At 53.9% G+C, this 6,000-nt stretch overlaps 1 protein-coding gene across 11 annotated transcripts in view; it reads left to right on the forward strand.

Moving 5' to 3' along the window:
• Window positions 1-5,705, forward strand: part of LOC123290210 (uncharacterized) — a 140,626-nt gene extending 134,921 nt beyond the window's left edge. For 5 of the 11 annotated variants that reach the window (XR_011505831.1, XR_011505830.1, XR_011505840.1 and 2 more), the window contains 3 exons: window positions 4,467-4,546; window positions 4,643-5,371; window positions 5,665-5,705. The gene's annotated coding sequence lies outside the window, so the exon portion shown is untranslated. Of the gene's footprint in view, window positions 1-4,466; window positions 4,547-4,642; window positions 5,372-5,664 lie in introns of those variants that run through there. The other 6 variants (XR_011505838.1, XR_011505834.1, XR_011505836.1 and 3 more) reach the window with 6 other exon arrangements.
• Window positions 5,706-6,000: the final 295 nt, after the last annotated feature.

The raw sequence follows: 6,000 nt of genomic DNA on the forward strand, positions 1-6,000 counted from the left end.
AGACAACACGTGGGGAGCTTTAGGACTGGGTACCCACGAGGCACAATTCATTCAACAAACTTTCCTTAAGCACTTGCTGTGTGCAGGGCACCGTGAATAAAACAGACATGGTCCCTCTCCTTTAGAAACTCATAGTCTTGTGGGGGAGGCAGTCTTGCCACTCTCAGCTTGGACTCAGACCTGCAGCTTCAGCATCACCTGGAGCTTGTTAGGAGTACAGACCGTCAGGACCCACTCCAGACTTTCTGAATCAAAAGTTGCATTTTGGGGGCTGGCCCCGTGGCCGAGTGGTTAAGTTTGTGCGCTCCGCTGCAGGCGGCCCAGTGTTTCGTTGGTTCGAATCCTGGGCACGGACATGGCACTGCTCATCAAACCACGCTAAGGCAGCGTCCCACATGCCACAACTAGAAGGACCCACAACGAAGAATATACAACTATGTACCGGGGGGCTTTGGGAAGAAAAAGGAAGAAAATAAAATCTTTTAAAAAAAAAATTGCATTTTGACGAGGTCCTCAGGTGACTCAATGACATTTAAGAAGTTCCAATTTAAGATACACCAGGAGTTCTGATTTAAGGTACTCAGCTCAGGCAGGTGCTGGGTCCGGGCCCTGGGACCCCGAGCTGCTTGATTACTCTACCGTGGGTTGGTGTTACCTTCTATATAAAAGTTTCGGGCACCTGTGCACAAAAAGATGTGATTTCTTACAGAGAAAAACCTGTATTTTCTTATGTAAATAGACTTTTTGAGGGAATTTTAAAGCTCAGTGGATTTTAAAACTATGGAGGCTAAACATTTCTGCAAACATTTCCGTAAAAGTCCTGACTTTGTGTTGTATTGTAGCAAAGAAAAGTCCTGAGTAGTGCTATTGTAAATCCTGATGTTTATAGTATTTGTCTCTTGTTTTAAAAATTATAAAGTCTATTAAAGGAGAAGGAAGTTTAGACTTCACGCTAGGAGCATCGGAAGCATTGTGGGGTTTTTCAGCCTGTCCTGGGAGGGTTTGGGTCCCAGGAAGCCCAGTCTAGCTACGGGTGGGGAAAAGGGCTGGGAAGAGTCAGGAGAGCAGGGTGGCCAGTGAGGGGGCGGGGGAGTTCTCTGAACCATAATGGTGGGGAGGCTGGACTAGGTTGATCCTGGTGGGGAGGGAGAGCACTGGGTGGAGGGAAAGACTCTAACAGCTAACTTCCACTGAGTGGCTCTTCCTAAATGCCGGGCACGAAGTTCTTTTCACGGGATAACTCATTTAATCCTCACAATCAGCTTATGAGGCAGGGACTGTTTTTATCCCCATTTTACAGATGAGGAGACTGAGGCTCAGAGAGATTGAGTTCACATAGCTAGGAAGTGATGTCATCAGGACTGAAAGCAAGCAGGTCTGTCTGACCCCAGAGGCTGAGCATTCACCTCAACAGCATGGGAAAGTGACAGATTAGGGGGTGATGCAAGGTGGCAGGAGAGGGAGGGGTAGGGTGAGGATAAGATGTGGTCACTGGGATTATTGACAAGAAGGCCACTGGGGCCTCTGGGGGAGCAGTTTCAGTGTGTGGTGGGGGCAGAAGCTGGTGGCAATGGCTGAGGAGTGAGTGAGGGTGAGACAGAGAGGGTAGAAGACTCTGGAAGAAGTTTTATTCTGAAGGGAGGGAGAGAGATAGGGGCACCTAAAGTAGTCAAGGTGTCAGAGAAGGATCTTTCCAGACAGGGAAGCTTGATATCTCTCTGCTGGAGATGAGCTGGGAACAGGTGTAATAATTGGATGGCGGACCCAGCGCAGGGGATGCTGGGGCAGAGGGAGGGGGCTTGTGCACAGGGAGGCCTCCCACCATCAGGTATCACATGCCCACCTGAGCAGAGAGGGCAGGGAAAGAGTGCTTGGGTGGGCCCAGTCTATCCGGAGGGGAAGGTGCACTTGGTTGGGTCCATGGGTTTGGTGGCAGGAGGGGACAATAGCTTCTGTGTTCCCTATGACACAGAAAGCAAAGTCAGCCCCTGAGGGTTTAGGGTTTAGGGGCATGGAGGACGGCATGGTTGTGTATCTGTGAGCTGACTGCCTGGGGATGACCTTGAGGGGCTGGCAGCCTGGGGTCATGGGGTGAGGAGTTTGGGAGAATCCAGGGCCCCACTGGGCCAGAGTGTAGAATGAAAGGCCCCTGAGACAGGGTGATGGGGCCATGGGAGGAGGCCAGGAGGGGCAGGGAAGGGAGTAGGGACAGCCATAGCAAGGGAGGCAGGAGGTGGAGAGGCCCATCGACTGCAATTCAACACCTATTCCTGTGTGAGGAACAGAGCCTTACATTTCACAGAGCAAAGGTGATTCAGAGGGGGGTGACCAGCTGCCACTGTAGAGAGCAGCTAGGTACCCTCCACAGTGCTCTGCAGCCTCTCAGGGAACACGGTGGAGCCTGGGCCTCCTCCAGGAGTCTCCTTTGAGGTTTGCCTTGTCTCTAAAGGAGCAGCTTCGGGTGAAATCATAGGACTCCCCCTGCCCTCCCCTGCAGGCCACAGTCCTGCCTGACACCTTGAGAGAGGCCTGGTTCCCTGTAAGAAAGAGATTCCACCCTGCGTATTTGCATCAGCCCAGCCCAGGGAGGGCCTCCTCCGCAGGCTGGGCTGATTGCCATCAGGAAGGGAAATGAGCTGAGTGCCCAGCCCTGGCAGGCACGAGGGAGGCCCTGCTTGGGCTGAAGCAGGAGAGTCAGCTGAGGACTGTTGCCCGGGGTCTGCAGGAAAGAGACTGTGGGTTTCAGCGTGGGTCTCTGGGCCCCATCCAATAAATGCCCATGGACCTGTCTCTGTCCTGCCTGTGGCCTGATTCACTCAAAGTGGGGCACAGTGTCCGAGGTCCTGGGCCTTAGGGTCCATCCAACCTGGGAGGTCCACGCCTGCTCCTTCCCGTCACTTGTCCCCACAGGCCTAGTGGAATTTTCTGAGGTGCCCATCACTGACAGGGACCCAGGCCTCAGTCACCATGACGAGCTCCCCTGCCACACTCTCCATGGCATCGTGTTCCAGATTTAGTCTGCCATGACCTCAGTCATGCTTCCGCTGGTGGCCCTGACCACACTGCTTGGTTTTGTTGATACAGAGGGCAGCTCAGGGCTCCTGGCCAGCCAGCAGTGCCATCAGGTTTCATGTGCCTACCTGAGCAGAGAGCTCAGGAAAAAGCCACCTGGGTGGGTCCAAGCAGAGAGGCCTGGCCTCCCGTCCCACCCAGCTCTGTACTCCTTCCCTAGGGCCTACACAGCCTCAACCTGTGCGCCCTCAGCTTTCAATCCCATGCTGCAGATGTGGCCTCCTTGGGGCCCATCTGTGCAGAGTGGATCTCCTCCCCAAGTCCAGTCTGATAGAGAAGACAGATGGAGAATCACAGTTTAGAATAATAAGCCTGGTAAGAATGGGGGGAAGCCCAGAAATGGTACAGCCTGACCCAGCCTGACTTAGAGGGAAGATGGGAGGAAGGGACAGCTAATACCTGAAGGATGATCTGGAGCCAGGCATGTCACATAGGAAAGGTTTGGGGTCCCCAAGCAGAGTTGGGTTTGGGGATGCAGATGTGGCAAGTCTACTAGCCACAGCTCTGTGTCCGGGTAACTGGGCAGCCATGTCTTTCTTGTTGTTTTTAACATATGTATGGGCCTTCAGTAACAGTCACTGTCTTGTTACCCACCTGGAACATGAAGATTTGGGACATGCATCCTATCATGTTCATAGTATTTATCTCAGACTAAACCAAGAGCCGGGGGAAGGATAGGCATATAGGGCCCTCAGCCCCACACTCCCCATTCTCAAAGAAGCTGCCCCAAAACTGTGAGATGATGATGTTGGGATTTAAATGCTGGTAACACAGTATTCCAGGATCTTCTAAGTGGTTGCATCTTCACGCAGATCATTAGCCATGTCAATGATGTTGCCAGTCAAAATCTTGTCTGCCTCCCAGGCAGAGGGTGGGGGCTGGCAAGGGTGGATGGCAGAGGGTCAGAACTGTCCAGGAGACAGCAGGACCAGATCCTGGGTGCGCAGAGGCACAGACAGGTGCAGATGAGCCCAGAGCCAGTCTGCCCTTCACCTGTGCCCACTCTGTCCTGTGGACAGAAGCTCTTATCTTCCTTGGTAAGGTGAGGTGAAACCCTTTGAGAAAGTTTTTTCAAGTTTTACTGATCTTGAGTTCCAGAAAATGATGAATAGGTTGATGTATTTGTCATGGAGGTTCCCTATCAGAAAAGGGTATCAGCCCATCTAGCCTTCTCCCCACATCCCACCATCACCCCATTTTCCACCCTGCACCCCCCTCCCCCACCATCCCTCCCACCCCGGTCCTATAAAAGAGGAGGCAGGGCATGCCGCTTTAGATTCCCATAGGGTCAGGGGGAAACATGGTAGCTCCCAGCAGCTCAGAGATGTGGAGATTCCTCTGCCTCCCACTTCTCTTCATCCTTCCCCTCAGCCTCCCAAACCCCCTGCCCTTAGGGACCCCTGGAATCCAGCCTCAGGCCTGCTACTACTGGGACATCATCTCCGAAATCCGTGATAACCTGGCCATCACCTCTGTGAGTAGCTGGGGTCATGCTGGGCACAGGGCGGGGACAGATGAGTTCAACCTCGGGCCAGTGGCACTCATGGGTTCTCTCTCTTTTCCTCTGCAGAAATCTACAGACATTAATCACTTGCACATGCTCATGGTGAGAGCTTGGCCCTGGGGGCCCGCTGCCTCCCTGCCAGTGACTGCCATCATGTTGCTGGTCACTGCCCCAGGATTGGGTGCCTTTGGGTCAGGCACACTTGGATGGTCACACCTGAGTCTTAACCCTTTATCTGGCATCTCAATTGCAAATACTTCCATCAACTTATTCTTTGCCTCATGCAGGGGGTGTGTAGTAGATGTTTTTTCCCATGTGTGGGAGTTCTAAAGATTTATGTTGGCAAAGCTGGCCTCCTTCACTTCGGGTTCTTCTCTGGCAGCTGGCTCCAGAAGTTCCCCATTCACTTGGGCCTCTTCCCCATCCCACCTGGAGCCAAGAGGTGGGACGGGATCTGCCTTGACTGGACTTTGCCAGAATGTGCTGTGACTACCTCAGGTGCTGTGTCCTTGAGGCAGCTGGGTTCTTCCTGGGGTCTGAGGCAGGACAGAGCTGGTGAGGCAGAGGGCTGGGGAGATGGCAGAGGGGGTTGGTGAAGGCCTCCCCAGAAAGGAGGCAGGAGGGATGACAAACAAGGCATGAGAAGGACAGCCCCTCCCAGCCCTAGCTCACACACTGTCCCTGCAGAACCAGACCCTTCTGAAGTCTAACCTGGCTGCCTTCCGGAACACCTCAGAGAGGTTCGTCGGTATCTCTAAGGCGGCGATGATCACTAAAAATCTGAAGCATCTTGAGGTGTGTGAGGCTGAGGAGGGTCCCTCTGGCACTGGGGTCTCCATGTCCCCAGAAGAGCTCACCCCAGGTCAGAGTGCATGACCTTGTCTTGCCCTTTCCCAAACAGCAGCAGCATTTCTGCCCCACCCCCAACTCCTATCCCCTCCCCTGCCATGAACCCCTCCAGGGCTGGGAGCAGAGCTACCACCCAGTACCTTCTTAGTCACGGAGGCCCCATGGCTCCTGGTGAGACGCCCCTTGCCTTCCTGGCTTCCCCAAAAGTCTGACTGGCTTCTCTTGTCTCTGGTCCACAGGGACTCCTGCAAACCTTGCCCCTACCCACGCCCACATCCCAGGTAAGCTGCCAACCAGGCTGGGATGCCCACCGCCCAGGCTGAGCAGGGCACTTGCCGCACCCCTTCCACCTTCCCCGCACCCGACAGGAATTTCTGATTTCTTCCAAGGGAGAAGAGCACATCCTAGCAAGAGATTTTAACGAGTTCTCAGAGAAGTTGATTATCTTCCTGGAGCCCCTGGAGGGTGCCCTGAAGTCCTTGCTGAACTGCACACAAACTCTCAAAACCTTGCGGAGAGACCCTTAGTCCAGGCCTTTGCACACCCAGGGCTCAGAGCAGGGCTCGGGTCCTGGG

Source organism: Equus asinus, chromosome 9 (assembly GCF_041296235.1).
Source record: "Equus asinus isolate D_3611 breed Donkey chromosome 9, EquAss-T2T_v2, whole genome shotgun sequence".
In the NCBI taxonomy this organism is placed as follows: Eukaryota; Metazoa; Chordata; class Mammalia; order Perissodactyla; family Equidae; genus Equus; species Equus asinus.